This window comes from Canis aureus, chromosome 4 (genome assembly GCF_053574225.1).
Source record: "Canis aureus isolate CA01 chromosome 4, VMU_Caureus_v.1.0, whole genome shotgun sequence".
NCBI classification, from domain to species: Eukaryota; Metazoa; Chordata; class Mammalia; order Carnivora; family Canidae; genus Canis; species Canis aureus.
In genome coordinates this window covers 19,036,898-19,054,752 of record NC_135614.1, presented here as the reverse complement: position 1 = coordinate 19,054,752, position 17,855 = coordinate 19,036,898, and positions in this window count along the sequence as shown.

The window sequence follows — 17,855 nt, the reverse complement described above, 5'->3', positions numbered from 1 at the left end:
CCATTGAGCAGGGAGCCAATGTGGGGCTCAATCCCAGAACCCTAGGATCATGACCTGAGCCAAAGGCAAATGCTTAACCAATGAGCCACCCAGGCACCCCTGTCATTTTTCTTATATTGTGATATCTACCATTAGTTAATATAAAATTGGTTAAACACATTCAGTAAAAGTCTCCCCCAGTCCAGACCCATATCTATGTGTATGAGCCAACCATCTCTGAGGGGTTTTCTCTTTTATTCTCTTGGCAATGGCCCTGGATCTCTAATGGCTATGACTCTTTCTTGATTTCCATATTTAAGATATTTATATATTTACGATGTTTATATATTGAAGCAATATACAAATTATCTCTAATAAAAGCAGTATCAGTTATATACCTGCCACAAAAATATATGCATATATGGTTGACTCATATGAAATTATAATTTTCTCCAAAAATAGTGTTCAATATAAGTGAGATATATAAGTCAGTTTATGTATATAATTTAATTTAACCCTTTAAAATCTCTATTAGGGTAGATATTTAACAAATTTCTCCTTTAAGGAAATGACAATACAGAGAGCATAACTGGGCCAAATTGCAAAAATTAGATAGTAGGATTTAGTTTCTGTCATTCTGACCCAAGATTGTATGCTCTTAAACACTGTGATATAGAAATTCCACATACTGACTATATTAATATATTTAAATTAAAAACTCAGATCTCTTTATTTAGTTCCAAATATTTTAAAGAATTTTTCTTGATTTACTATGTAAGAGGAGGAACTCTCCCTACATTCCTCTATGTCTCTCCTACTTTCCACTTTCAATATTTATCAAATAAACCATTATTTTTACTTTGTTAAGATATATATATCATATACATTAGTTCATTGTCTTCTATAATTTGTATATAGTGATTTAAAATGGACTTATAAGATATGATTATACCAATACTTTAGAATCAGGACAATTGAGTCTATAAAAATAATTTAATTCAATGTTCCTAAACAAGGTGCTGCTCCAAGGGTAATATTCTGTGAAGCAATATTTTACTGGGAAAGATTTTTACCTCTGACCAAGAGGGAGTAACAGTATTAAGGTTTACCTTCCTGCCTAAAACTCCAAAACTGGATAAATTATATGAAATTATATTCAAGACACTGGATATCAGACAATGAAGAGTAGTGAATCATGGGAGCTAGGGAAAAAAAAGAGGTAAACATTACCAGACTCTTTAGGAGTCTTGCAGTGAGGGAGAACCCAGGAGGGACCTGCAGATTCCCTGAGCTAAAAGACAAAATTGAGAGTCTGTGAAGACCAACCCAGCTAGAATTCACAACACAGAGTAGCAGAAAGGGGAGATCTGCACTGAAAAAGAATGCTAGAGAAGTGTAGAGTGTCCTCTTTGAGTATGCAGCTTACTACTGATCAGTGCATTTGTATGAAGAAACTACTTAGGACTAAGGAAAGAACCACTCAAAACTATTAGCATTCATGCAAGGGAAGAGTGATTATTCTTACCAGCCAGACTGGAAAGCCTCATGATTTATGGCATTGGTAGAGCACACAGAAGGGTCTTGCCTCAGTAGTGGGGAATAATGAGCCTTAGATTTAACACTACTATGACCTTGCTAAGTTAGAAATCTTAAAAGAATAATCCAAAGGATCAGGTTGTTTCCAAGGATCCCAGAGTTAACCAATATAATTCATCACCTTAACAAAAGAAAAAAACATATTATCATCTAGAGATGCATAAAATTTTCATAGATGCATAAAATACTCCCTTTTAAAATAAAAACCTTTAGAAAAGTAAAACTACTTTTGGTTTATTTATATACTGATTTATGGCACAGAAATAAAAGACAAATACAGCTATATGCAAAAACATGAAAGCAGAATGTTGAATGAAGCCACATACAAAGATTACATATATTTGATATCATTTATAAAAATTCAAAGAGCAGCAAAATTTATCTATGATAATAAGAATTAGAAGGACAGCTACCTCTGGAAAAATGGATTGACATAAAGGGGGCACAGGGCAACTTTTGGGGTAATGGAAATATTTGTTATGTTGAACTGGATAATTGTATCTATAAAATTATCAAAATTGTACTTTAGATATGGCATTTTGTTGTATGAAAATTATATATTAATAACATACTGAAAATAAAAATTTTAAAAATGCTGTTCTTAAACACCTCAGTATTTTTTTTTTACTTTGTCCATGGCATTTTCCTACCTTAATCATCTTCAACTTTTTAATTTGTTCTCCTTTCCAGATTTGTTTCTGGTGTTATTTCAGAAAATCTTAACTTTACCTGCCCATTTACACTTATGCTCCTGTAACACCTGTAATATCAACCTTTTAGCTCTAAGCACTGGATTATTTGTTGTTAATTTGGTAATATCCTCATCCCTTTCTATTTTTTTAAAGATTTTATTTATTTATTCATGAGAGACACACACACTCACACAGAGGCAGAGACACACAGGCAGAGGGAGAAGCCGGCTCCATGCAGGGAACCTGATGATGGACTCAGTCCCAGGTCTCCAGGATCACACCCAGAGCCTTAGACAGACGCTCAACCGCTGAGCCACCCAGGGGTCCCCTATCATCCCTTTCTAAATTCCCTTCTACGATATAAAGGAGACAAGGACTACGGATTGTAGAGTGCTTCCAAGTTAAAGTTGATCAGTGAGAGGAGCTCACTTGATATTTGGAAACTGAAATAGAAAGGGAGCCCATTATTCTTGAGAGTATTTGCAGAACAGATGTGAGATTTGTATATTTTAGATGTGCTTCCTGAGGAGTACACACCTTTAGATAACCTGAGAGCCATCTAAGGACTTCCCTTGAGAGTTACTCATTTGAGTCTTTGAGATGATTCTAATGTGTAATCCAGGTGAGAACCATAAATACAGGATGTGGAAGTTGAAGTTTTATGACAGACTAAATTGTCTCCCGCGTTATGAGCTCAAATCGTTAGTGGCAAGTGACTTGGCCCTCAGGTCTTCGTTCAGTGGTTGTAAAACCTCTATTACAAAACTTTGTACTTGGAATTCATAGAGGGCACTTTTGTCCTGAATGACCTCTCATTCCCACACTTAATCTATTTTTTGAAAGTTATCTCTTTATACATTCAACTCCTTACTAACCTATGTTACTGTACTCATATGGTGGGGATTCCACAAAAACTTGACCATTATAATGGTGAAATCAAACTGAATTCTAGTTTAATCTACATTCTCAGAGAAATGAAACAAATTGGCCAGAGTTTATTAATTTGGATATCCAGTAGTGTGGGGCTTGGGTAGAGTGATCTGGAAGTGAGATTTAGGTTACACTTGAGAGCTTGCACTCCTTTTTTTTTTTTAAATTTATTTTTTATTGCTGTTCAATTTACTAACATACAGAATAACCCCCAGTGCCCGTCACCCATTCACTCCCACCCCCCGCCCTTCTCCCCTTCTACCTACTCCTAGTTCGTTTCCCAGAGTTAGCAGTCTTTACGTTCTGTCTCCTTTTCTGATATTTCCCACACATTTCTTCTCCCTTCCCTTATATTCCCTTTCACTATTATTTATATTCCCCACATGAATGAGAACATATAATGTTTGTCCTTCTCCGATTGACTTACTTCGCTCAGCATAATACCCTCCAGTTCCAACCACGTTGAAGCAAATGGTGGGTATTTGTCGTTTCTAATGGCTGAGGAATATTCCATTGTATACATAAACCACATCTTCTTTATCCATTCATCTTTCGTTGGACACCGAGGCTCCTTCCACAGTTTGGCTATTGTGGCCATTGCTGCTATAAACATCGGGGTGCAGGTGTCCCGGCGTTTCATTGCATTTGTATCTTTGGGGTAAATCCCCAACAGTGCAATTGCTGGGTTGTAGGGCAGGTCTATTTTTAACTGTTTGAGGAACCTCCACACAGTTTTCCAGAGTGGCTGCACCAGTTCACATTCCCACCAACAGTGTAAGAGGGTTCCCTTTTCTCTGCATCCTCTCCAACATTTGTTGTTTCCTGCCTTGTTAATTTGCCCCATTCTCACTGGTGTGAGGTGGTATCTCATTGTGGTTTTGATTTGTATTTCCCTGATGGCAAGTGATGCAGAGCATTTTCTCATATGCGTGTTGGCCATGTCTATGTCTTCCTCTGTGAGATTTCTCTTCATGTCTTTTGCCCATTTCATGATTGGATTGTTTGTTTCTTTGGTGTTGAGTTTAATAAGTTCTTTATAGATCTTGGAAACTAGCCCTTTATCTGATATGTCATTTGCAAATATCTTCTCCCATTCTGTAGGTTGTTTTGAGTTTTGTTGACTGTATCCTTTGCTGTGCAAAAGCTTCTTATCTTGATGAAGTCCCAATAGTTCATTTTTGCTTTTGTTTCTTTTGCCTTCGTGGATGTATCTTGCAAGAAGTTACTATGGCCGAGTTCAAAAAGGGTGTTGCCTGTGTTCTTCTCTAGGATTTTGATGGAATCTTGTCTCACATTTAGATATTTCATCCATTTGAGTTTATCTTTGTGTATGGTGAAAGAGAGTGGTCTAGTTTCATTCTTCTGCATGTGGATGTCCAATTTTCCCAGCACCATTTATTGAAGAGACTGTCTTTCTTCCAATGGATAGTCTTTCCTCCTTTATCGAATATTAGTTGACCATAAAGTTCAGGGTCCACTTCTGGGTTCTCTATTCTGTTCCATTGATCTATGTGTCTGTTTTTGGCCAGTACCACACTGTCTTGATGACCACAGCTTTGTAGAACAACCTGAAATCTGGCATTGTGATGCCCCCAGATATGGTTTTCTTTTTTAAAATTCCCCTGGCTATTCGGGGTCTTTTCTGATTCCACACAAATCTTAAAATAATTTGTTCTAACTCTCTGAAGAAAGTCCATGGTATTTTGATAGGGATTGCATTAAACGTGTATATTGCCCTGGGTAACATTGACATTTTCACAATATTAATTCTGCCAATCCATGAGCATGGAATATTCCTTCTTGGAACATGAAACAGTGTACAAGGATATCAACTTCTGCTCTCTGGCTATTCTCTCTTCCTAACAACATATCCCACAGCAAATGGAGGCTGATGTGCCACATGGCACCTTGAAATAACCTGTGCTTCAGTGCTATCTGCCTAATTTATGAGGAGCAAGAAAAACATAAATAGCTATATGATTTCCCAGCCTACTCTTTCCTATGCTTTATTAAGAAAATTCAGTTTTCGTATCCTAAGGTATCATTCTCTACCCTTGATGCACATTAGAATCATCTGAGGATTTTGAAAAAGAATTGCCAAGTCCCATGCTCATCACTGTGATTTATTTGATCTGGAATGGGACTTGTGCACTGTTAGCTCTAAAGTTTCCCAGATGGTCTAACACACAGGCACGACTGAGAATCACTGTCCTAAAGGAAGAGGATATCTAAAAGTACTTCTGTTTTTTAAAACTGTTTATTAAGAAAATTTCAAATTCACCTAAAATTAGAGAAAAAAATAAAAACAAACTCATGTACAATAGCAACAAGATTTAGTGACTATAATCTTGCCATAGGATATAATTGGCATATAACATTTATTTTTTAACATACATTTATTAGTTTCAGGTGTACCACATAACCATTTGATATTTGTATATATTGTGAAACGATCACTGCCAATAAATCCTGTTAACATCCATCACCATATACAGTTATAATTTTTTTCTTGTGATGAGAACTTTTAAAATTTATTCTCTTAGCAACTTTCAAATATGCAATACAGTATTATGAACTGTAGTTGCAATGCTGTATATTACATCCCCTGGACTTAGCTAGTTTAAAACCAGAAGTTTGTATCTTGTGACTCCTTCCCTGTCCCACCCTCCCCCAACCTCTGGCCACTACCAATCTATTCTCTGTATCTGTGAGTGTTTCTTTGCATGTTTGCTTAGTTCCCCCACATTAAGTGAAATCATATGGTACTGATCTTTTCTGTCTGACTTATTCCACTTAGCGTCATGCCCTCCAAGTCCATTACATTGTAAATTCTGTCATTTTTACTCTATGTTTTCATGAAGGATTCTAAAGCATGCATGTAATTGCACTGTTAACTTTAGGATGCACCACAAATATATTAGCACCTTTTTCTCCCATAACCACAGTATCATTATCATAGACCCAAACTATTATAGTCCCTTAATATCTATATTTAGTTTGTATTTAAATTTCCTCAGCTGTCCCTGAAATGTCCTTCCACAGTAAGGAGTTGGATATTACATCTCTTAAATCTCTTTTAAGCTAAAACACTACTTCCATCCCTTTATGTTTTATGTCATGAAGTTGTTCAGAGAAAATGGTCCATTTCCTCTTTTGGATGTACCTAATGAGTCCTGTTAATGTCTTTTACATATCCCTCTATTCTCCACATTTCTTATAATGAAAAATTTAGATCTATGGACTTGACTAAATTCAGATTTAATAGTTAGGCAAGAACATGTTAAAAATAAGGCTGACAATAAGCAAGACATTATAAGCATAAAAATAAGGCTGACAATAGGCAAGACATTATATCCCATTAATATACACATATGTCTTATTTATCTTTCTATTAATTGGATAAAATTAATTTGGGTGTTCAAGTGGTTATAGTCTAATTTCTCCATTACAAAGCTTTATATTACCCCCAATGACACTTTGGCTACTGTAAATATTCAATTTCTTATCAATTTTTAATATAATGGTGTTAGCTTGAATGCATTATTTAGTAAGAACAGTAAAGTGGTGAACTTAAAAAAAAGTCTTTTGCTGTATCTTTATTAGATTTTTTTTTCTTTTTGTACAGAGGTGCTTTTCCTCATCACTCATGGTTATGCGATTACGTTGAAATATATACTAGAAAGGGTAGAAAAAATAGTCAACTTCCAGATTAAAAACAATGCAATAGATGCCCACAAAAAGAATTTAGAGTTCTTTGACCTATTTATTGGTCTATTTCAAACAATCTTAAAACTATAATGAATAATGGAAAATGAATCATTTTTAACTGCTAGTATCTGAATTTTGAACAAAAAAAGCAGGGTAAGCAGAGGTTTCATCTATTCTTTAGACTAGACTTCCTGCAAAGATGGTAAATATTTTCCATTTCCCAGGAACTTAGAGGAATTTCTGCTAAATGTAGTAATAAAATGACTTAATTAAAAAAAAAAAAAAAAACAAGGACAATATAGAAATGCCATTATGATAAGAAAAAGTGTATCCTGGGAGAAACTAGAGAAGAGTCATTTTAGGAAACTGGAATCAGCATGGGGGAGATGTCATTAAAATTTAAAGAAAAAAATAAAATTGAGATAAAAATGATTGCACTTGTTGCAAAATATACATTGTATGAAACTACATAACTTGCTAAAATACTTATGGAAGAAATAATATGATGCTTGGGATTTTCTTCAATATAATTCAGTAGTGGGAGAGTATATAATACTTGAGGTGACACAAGATTGTACTTATATTGGTGAAATGAACAGTACAAGAGATTTGGTTAGACTATTCTCTTTACTTTTCTATATTTAATTTTCTTTATTAAACATCTATGAATTCATAATGATTTTCAATATATGGAAGGTCAAATAAAGTATATACATCACTTTGGATGTAGCTTTTTATTGTGGATCTGGTTTTTGACAAGATTTTTAAAATATTTAATAAATTTTCAAGACTGCAAAACAGTGGCTCATTTCTATAGAAAAATCATTAAAATTTCTGGCAAGGTATTAAAATATCAGTATTTTTTCTCCTCTTTGATAAATACAGATGAAATGTTATCTCTTTCAGTAATTTAATGGAGTGATTATTCAAGCTGAAGGCAGACCTGAAAGCAATAATTCTACTTAGGCTAATTGACAGGAATATCTCATAATTATTAATGTTTTTAAATTTAGGCTTACATGAAATAGAGTGTCAAAGTTACTAGCCTCATTTCAAGGATCCTGTTCAAAAGAGAATTTTTGAAATAGGAGATCAAAGGATAGACATAAATGTACTATCAAGGAGTATATATGAAGACCCACTGCTGGTAAGGTGAGATCTAGGTTCTAATTCAGATTGTTGAAAGAGCAAATGTATTGAATGGCCTGTTCTTTCAGAATGTAAAATTGAATTTTGCATATAGAATATCTTCATTTCTACAGGTAATTGTTAGATAAAGAAATGTGAGTTAGTGTCACACTTCATTATCCAGAGAATAATCAGAAAATCCTATATTCAGTTTTATTTCTTAAAAAGCTGAATTATAGTTTTAAACATAAAATGGTAAATAATAAAGCTAAGTGTTCAGAGAAATAATGTCAAAATATAGCATAGATGACCTATTACTTGACTCATTTTATAATCTATGGTTTGTTTGTTTGTTTTTTTAAATTTTTAGTAGTTAATTCAATGTGCCCAATAGTTTATTACATGAAATCAGAGCCTCTTTAGAGTCCCTCAATAAATGCAGGGATAGGATTCTTTGGTTGAATAAGTTTGGAAAACATAAATTCTTTTGAAAACTTACAAAGGATGTTTACATTTTTGAGAAGATGTTGAAAAAGACTTTGCCAACCTTATTTAATTCAACATTTCCCAGATATATCTAACTACAGACATTGTAGTTATATTATACCTGTTGTGAAACTCGTGGAACTAGAGTTGTTGTTCTTTTTTTTAACAACACAGATTCATTATGCAAGTATTATCTGACATGCACTATACTAGGCCCAGGAATTACAAAGGTGAAGTTACACACAACCACTGCCATTACCATGTTTATAGTCTTGTGGACAAGTGAATCTTGTATCTCCTCTATCTATGGCTCTTCCATAATACCTTCATGTTATTGTTTCTTTGTGGAATGAAATATATAAAGTGTATTTCTAAATTATCTGGGGATATTTGTCAAAATACACACATTTATTCTTCCCACTTCCAAGTTCTTTGTACCAATATTTAAATATATTTTCAAAAAGGAAAAAATGTGCATTTAAATAATATCTATTTTGATTCTAAAACAGATCCTCTCATTTTATAGCTATTGTCCTAGTTGCCAGAAACCCTTAAACTCACTCACAAGGCCAGTATTCTGAGTGTTTGACTAGTAGTCATCTATCTTTTCCCCCTACTGCCTTGCTTTTTTTTTTTTTGTTTTAACTTCAGCACCTAGAGCCTTTGTTTTAATCCCCCTTTGATAAAGATAACTGGGGGCCATGAGTTTAAATCAGATAGGAGAATTCTTCCTAATAGTTAGCTATTATATCTCACTGCCAGTAAGCCTATTATAAAACACTTTATTAAGAAATGTGCATGGCTACCCTGTTCAAGGCATAATAGAAATGTAAAGAAGCTTAAGTCAGGGAAACAACTCTTGAAAGGCCTGAGTGGTTTGCTTATGAACAGTTAGAGTGAGAGACGTTAATCCAATCAAGTACAAATGGAATCTAGGAATGGAGTAAGAATCATTGAGCAGGAGTTCCCTGTGGACAGAAATGGTCCACTTCTATGCAATGAGTAGGGCTTCTAAAATGACAGACTAGAATAAATAAAGTCACAGGAGATGGATAGACATATAGAATAAAGCTATAGTGTAATTATATTTGACTAAACCAGAACATTCTAGCAGAAAAATTTGGCAAGGTAATTTGGGGTTTTATTATAGAAAGAAAGGTCAATAATGTCAAAAGCAGAATTAAGGTTAAAGCCCAAAAGAAGAAACATCATGAATTTTCCCGTTTTTCTCCTTTTGCTAGTGTTTCATTTACCATTGCCAAATCACTTGGCCTAAACCTGTAAAATCCCTTGTGACCTCCACCTGGAAAAACAAAAACTATTTGCAGGCCCAGAATCCACATACAAAGTACTTCTTATTCTGAGAAATAAATGGTATGGCATAGAGTACCATAATTATATAATTTTTTTGTACTCTTGTGAGTATATATTTATCAAACTTACTTTTTTTACTTCAAAAATATTCCTATTTAGTAATGATGACTAGAAACTTGAGACAGCTGTCATTTGCTCATGAGTGAGTTGATTGCCTGGGTTGCCACCTTTTGATAGGTTGTGGATAAGTAGATACAGACAGCAATCCTTCAGCTCAGCCTTCTACCCTTATTCTGGAAAAACCTCCAATTCATCTCCCTGTTACAACAGCAACTGCATCTTTTAATATTATTTGCATATGACTCTGTTGATGGGCTTTGAGAGGTACATGAGCATGCCTATAGCAGGTTGTGAGGCATTTACAAGAGATCTCTCTTTAGCCTTAAACATGGAATGTCCGAAAAATGATCAATGTCAGAAAAAAATCTAGAAGCATCTGTTTTGTACCGATCTTGTAGCTGGAGAAGCTCAGATGACAAGACTGTCAGCTTGTCAGTTTTATATGTACAATAGAAATTTCAACTAAAAGTCAAGCTAAAATGTCATTTTTTGTAAAAGTACCCCGTAGACTTCATTTTCAAAAGGGATGTATTTTTGCACTCTTGCCAAAATGCAATTACATGCACAGTTGCACAGGCAAATACGTGGGAATATTTTCATAAGAGTAATTTACAGTAAACAAGTGCAATTAAAAACTGAGAAGGTTTTTCCTCCATGCAGTTATGTGACTAATAGAAGAGTAAATACTATTACAGAGAATTTAGAGAGGACGCAAAAGTGTTTGTCAGCACAGTCACTAGCAATCGATGTCTCAAGACATCAACATACTTTATTCCACCTATTTATTAGCATAAGTGGGGACCCCAACTATTTTAAAATCGGTGAATTGCATACCTTCAAATCACAAAGGAAAATTAAAAAGCAGAGATGATATGTTTGACAAAATATGAGCCAGTTTAATGTTCACAAATAAGATCTTCAGCTTCTAACTTCAGAGATTTTTCTCTAGACAGAGTCCATGTCCAGCAGGAATTCTAATGTCTCTTAAAGACATTTTCCTATCTGGGAATAAAATTTCCCCAAAGCAATCTCTAACAAATGGTTCCTTTGTTCATTAAATATTTTCTTGGAAAAGAGTCTAGGAAACAAAGAAACAAATAAATAAAAAGCTATGAGAAGTTGACATCCATTTCTTCTCATTTATTTTTTCTGGGAGAATGGAAGGAGTAGCCTTTTTCAGCTGATAATCCTTTCCAGTGGGATAAAAATTTCAAATTTCATATAGTGGTGGTTCTCTCTGTTATGGTTCTTACCTGCAATATGGTGACAAATTGACAAAAGAAAATGCTCTAACAAAACTAACTGGAAAGTCTGTGGATTCCAGCAGATATGGGATGACACAATTCAAATAAAGGACCAACATTAATGCAAATGCAAGAAAATAGATCCAATTATTTGAATATTAAGGACATATACCCAGAGGAATTTCTCCAACTTAGTATGTGCATGTAAAAATTCACAAATGTCATTATAAAAGGTGGACATTATCTGTCTTCAATGACTGTGATCATTAGTTGTGCCTCAGTATGGAAGTATGATTACATCCCACTTCCATATTCCTAGCTTTTACAGCATCAACGTTAAGAATATTAAGTCTAGAGACATTTGTTAAAAACTGATCTTGCTTATACAGGAAGCAGAAAAATCAGTCTTGTGTAATATGAGTAGTTGGTGCCATTTCTTCACAGCTAACATAAAATAAAAATAAGTAAGATGAGCCCTCTGAAGGGATACCACCTCTACCTCAGGGTTCTGCTTTTTCTGAAGACTTCATGCTACTTCTGAAAATCTATGTTTGCATTTAGAAAGAAATGCATCAGCCACAGGAAATAATATTTGGCTTAAAAATGCAGTTAAAAATATGTGTACGACCTAACAACATGAGTGTCTTTAATATTATCTTGAAAACAAGCAAAAAAACAGAACAAAACAAGTCAACTTCCATGAGTCTTCTGTGATTGGTGATAAATGAAGCAGAAGGCAAAATACAAGTAATTCAGAATTCATAAAACCTGATTAAATTGAAACTGAGAGTGAAATACAAAGATAAGCAATGATACAAGCTAACCCAGAAATGCAAAGTATGTGTTTTTTAAAGAGAATCTTTTATGGGACTTTCAAGAAGACAGAGGCAGTGGGTGCCGGAGGAACACTTTGTATTTTCATAGGAAGTCAGAAAAGATGACAAGAGAAACACTTCCCAGCATTGACAACAGCAAGTGCAAATAAGCTCCAGAATAGTTTCTTTTTAAGATTTGTTTATTTATTTTAGAGAGAGAGAGAAAGAGGGAGTGCTTGTGCTTGAGAGAGCATGAGAGTGGGGGAAAAGGCAGAGGGAAAGGGAAAGAAATCCTCAAGGGGACTCCCTGCTGATCCCAGGACCCTGAGATAAGGACTGGAGCAGGATCCTGAGTCTGAGGCCTCACTGACCAGGCCGCCCAGTCACCCAGCTTCAGGTTCATGATCATAAAATTTTCATATTGGTTTAGGATACTGGGAGTATAAAACCATATTTATATATTGTGTGGCACAGGAGAGAAGTATGCATGACCAAGAGGACATTTAGAGAGGAAACCCAGACTAAGCCTTTAGTCATAAAGTAAATACATCTGTTTGCTCTACAATCAAAATTTTAGGACAAAAATTGTCTGAGTGTTTATTTCAACTATTAAAATGCAATAGATGGGGGCACCTGGGTGGTTCAATGGTTGAACACCAGACTTTGACTCAGATTGTGATCCCAGTGTCCTGGGATCAAGTCCCCCTTTGGGCTCCCAGGTAGCCAGCTTCTCTCTCTGCCTATGTCTCTGCCTTTCTCTGTATATCTTGTGAATAAATAAATAAAATCTTAAAAAACAAAATAAAAGAAGTAAAGGGAGGTGAGAGACTTATAATTAGGAAGAAACCCGCCTGAGGTTTCATCAAACTGGGAGATACATTAAGTCCTCTTGGTCAGTATTCAAGATGAAAGTGTCATGTATGTTGTTTCCCCAATTTATTTGTCATAAAACTATTCTTTTTAAGGAGAACTTGTGGTAATAATTTTTTCCTGAAGAACATATTCTGAGGATCACTGTTCTATGAGAAGGTTTGTGCACAAAACTGAGAAGTTCTGAGAAAACGCTATTTAATCTATTTATGTGGTTAATTGCCACACCAAGCAGCATATTCTTCTGAGTAGGAACTGCGTAAAGGGATAAACGGCCCAATCAGGCCTTGAAGCCTTGAAGTAGGAAATATATAAGGTAGATGAATTTTGTAAAATCTGGTACTTATTTTTAGAATGCTAACACATCAATTAACTTTGATGTGAATATGTTACATATGCATATGGTGGTAGAAATACTTAGCATCTTTAGATGTATGCATGTATTTTTAGCTGCATATGTGCTGTCAAAAGTAAGTGCTAATGGTATCACATTCATATGCACAAATGCAACCTGGTCTTTATTATTTCACATTCTTTATCTTTCCACTGTCTGATTTAATATAAAGACAAGTAGAGATTTTATCTCTAATATAATTTATTTTTAATTACCTATTTGGTCACAGTGCCCAAATGTTATTCTCAGCTTAGAATAAAATGCTAGACAACTTTAAAAATTATTCTTATCTTTTTTTCCCCTTGATTTAAAAATATGTCTTATTGTTTAGATTCACTGTAATGTAAGACATATAAAAAACAACAGTGCCTACCTACTACTCTCCAACTCCCTATTCTGACTCACAGAGAAAAACACATTTCTAATTATTTGAGGAACTATTCATCTCTGTATTTATAAATTACATACTTATAATACAATGTATTGACTTTTTAACTACACATGTTACCTACTGACTTCCTAGCACATAAAGTGATTGTTTGGCACTCTCATCAACTCCCACTACATTAGTCATATGTTAGGCATTCTCCAAATGTATTCATACTAAAATCTGGGACTAAATTTGCATTATATATTTTCATTATTATGAAATACATAATAATTCATAGTATTATTCACAACTGAGATACATGCCATACTATGATTACATTATCTTCCTACACATCTCCCCACTCTTCACCCCCATTTTTGCCTCATTTAGATGTTTACCTATCAATCACTTTCCCTAAATGAACTAAAAATGAAAAAGAACTCTAAAACACCTTGATATATGGTCAGAGACTTTATGTGATTTATCAGGGGCTAGGGTTTTCTTGGAAACGGTTTTTTTTGGACCATATCATCCTCCAGCTTCAACCTGGACTGGCTCTCTGAGACACTGATATATACATATCACTTGAGACTTCCCTTTACCACCAATCTAAGAATTCTCTTCTTTTCAGTTTTGTAATAGATAGATATCTTCTTTCCTGGATTCCACATCTTTGCTTATTCCCTCTTTTTAAAATTTATTTTATGTTTTAGATTTTTATTTACTTATTCATGAGGTACACACAGAGAGAGACAGAGACATAGATAGAGGGAAAAGCAAGCTCCTCCCAGAAAGCCCAATGTGGGACTTGATCCCTGGATCCAGGATTACACCCTGAACCAAAGACAGACACTCAACTGCTGAGCCACCCAGGCTTCCCTGCTTATTTCCTCTTTGATGAGATCTTCCTTCTATATCTTCTTGAGAAAGTAGCCATGGGAAGTAAATTAAAAAAAAAAAAAAAGTGTAGTTACAATACAATGTTACATTAGTTTCAGGTGTACAATATAATGATTCAGCACTTCTATATATTACTCAATACATATCAAGATAGGTGTACAAGAGGTACATTTTTTGACATTAAGCAAATATAAAATTATGACTTTCACCCCTCGACATAAGGGATAGTTTGTGACCATTCCTTCTGTTTGGATATTTAAATGGAAAAGAAAAGTATTTTAAGAAAAAAGACAAAGTAGGAAGTGACTGTGTTGTGGGTTCTGCCAAATTGTTAGTGTCACTTCACAACTTATATCTTCTATACTTCATAATAAAAACACTGGAATCTTGGATCGAAGGATCCCTGCCTATAAGGATCAGAACTAGATTCCATTAACAATAGACACCTGCAAGAGAAGTAGGGAGCAGAAAGGACACAGAAGACATTTTGCTTCTTCAATACAGAAGGCTAGAAGGTGAACTTCACTAAACAGAAGAGTCCTTAATGTCTGGTTCGTTCTCTATAAATAACCTGTTTCTGTGTAGAGGAGAGCAGGGATTATAGAACCTGGAACTTTTCAGTCACTGCAAGATCCTAGCTCTTGTACATCTAAAACAAGAACTGAGAGCTAATTATGGCCTTCTTAACCTTTTTCTTCTAGCTCTTCTAATGATTTTACATGTTCTTAATTCCCCATTATCAAAAAAAATAGATAACAAATGATAGATAGATGGACCATACACTCACACACCCACATACCAAAAACCTTCCTGTTTTGAAATATCTAAAGTTCTTTCTCTCTTAAGTATACACTCACTAATATAACATTTACCCATACAAAAGGAAGTAATTCTTGAAATGTGTGATCCTTATCTAAGTTATACTGGTGACAATTTAGAAATTAGATGGCTTTCTTTTATTGTTGTTTCTGTAAGATAGAAAAGAATTAGCAAAGTGATATGGGACAAGAAAATCTGGAGTAGGGAAATCTTTCAAGACTTAATTTTTGTAAAACAGTTGATATAAGGAAAGCAGAAAATAATTTACGAGGGAAAACAGAGAAAGGAATGTATTCAAGAAAGCTGAGAGATCCAAGAGAATAGGATAGAAAAAGATGGAGGCAGGGGAAATGCTACAAAGATTGGAACAAGAAGGAGGAAAATATTGGGGACTTGAAGAGTAAGATGCTTTTGCCTCTTTGTAATTTAGGACAAAAAAAGAGAGAGAGTTGTAAAAATGTATAACTGATAATTAATTAAAGGTCCTTAATGTTTTTGTAGAGATGTAAGTTTGACTTTTTTCATAATGTAGCTATTGCTGATAATGCTGCTATAAACACCAGGGTGCATGTACCCCTTTAAATCAGTATTTTTTTATCCTTTGGGTAAGTACCTAGTAGTACAATTGCTGGATTGTAGGGTAGTTCTATTTTTAATTTTTGAGGAAACTCCATACGCTTTTCCAGAATGGCTGCACCAGTTTGCATTCTCACCAAGAGTGTAAGAGGGTTCCCCTTTTCCTGCATCCTCACCAACACCTGTTGTTTCTTGTGTTAATTTTAGCTATTCTGACTGATGTGAGGTGATATTTGTGTCATTTTGATTTGTATGTCCCTGATGCTGAGTAATATTGAGCACCTTTTCATATCTGTTAGTCATTTGTATGTCTTCTTTGGAAAAAAATGTCTACTTATGTCTTCTGCCCACTTTTTAACTGTTTTATTTGTTTTGTCAGTGTTCAGGTTTTTAAGTTCATTTTTTTAAGTTTATATATTTTGGATAGTGTCCCTTTATCAGATACACAATTTGCAAACATCTTCTCCCATTCCAAAGGTTGCTTTTTAATCTTATTGATTATTCCTTCACTGAGCAGAAGCTGAATATAAGAAACAAAACAGATGGACATAGGTGAAAAAAAGAAAAAAAAAGAGGCAAATCATGAAACAGACTCTTAACCATACAGAACAAACTGAGGGGTACTGGCAGGAAGGTGGGGAGGATGGGTTAAACAGATGGTGGGTATTAAGGAGGGCACTTGTTGTGAGAGCATGGAGCGCTGTACATGAGTTATGAATCACTATACCCTACATCTGAAACTAATATTACACTGTATGCTAGATAACTGGAATTTAATAAAAACTTGAAAAAGAAAAAATAAAGATTACTTTTTAGTGCTGGCTATCAATAGTGATTATCTCTTTATAAGAAATGCTGACTAAAACTGGACTTTCAATTTATATAGGTTGTATTAATAATAAATGGAATAAACCTGCTCAAATGGAACTTGAGTTGACCAATGAAGTTCCATTCCCTATCACTATCTTCTGGAGACTTCTGCATTTCTTTGACCAATTATGGAAAAGTCATCCTCAAAATAAAGATTTTCTTCAAAATATCTATAAAGAGAAATTCCCTGACCGTACAGGGTTCTATTTATGAAGTTACATGCCATAGGAAAAGAATTCCAGGCAAAAAAATAAAATGGTCTCATGTCACTTATCCTCTGCCCAACCTCACCTTTTTCCCCTGAGAATATATACAACTGTTTTTCTAGACCACACCCACCACACCCTACACACACACACACACACACACAGCAATCAACAACAATGTCAAGACAATCACATACTCTTTTCTGAGATTTAAGAGTATTTTGGAAACAAGCTGCTCTTTGTCTTGTTTTTATTTCTTTGATGTGATTTTACATTTTAGAATATATAGGTGAAAATTATGCAATCAAAATGAAATACTAATACTAATGAACCAACACCAGAAATTGACTTCTATTTTTAAGGCCCTATTATGTCAAGTGTTATGGTAGATGTTCTCACATACATTTTCCCTCTCAATTCCTTATCAATCCTGAAAAACACAATTAGACTAGAGCTTAAGAAAATACATTTTATATGAACATACACACATTCACAATAGGTGTATAAAATTCTAGAAAGCTCCTATTCATGGATCATAATACTATGACCTTAGCAGCTAAACCTGTGGCTCCCAATAATCTCTTTCTTTGTACTTTCCTATCACCTCCTTTTTGCCCAGTGCTAGGATATTTAATGTGGTTTTAAATTTCAAATAGGGTCAAAAATTAAAATTGTTTTTATTATTGCATCTTCATATTTTGGAATGTGTTTTAGCTATAATTGTTCTATGCTTGTTCTGAATCTTATTTCATGCTTCTCCCCTCAGATTTAACTTCTATGTTCTGCTATTTTTTCAAGCTTGAGATATCCTTCCTTCCTTCTTATCAATCATGTCTCC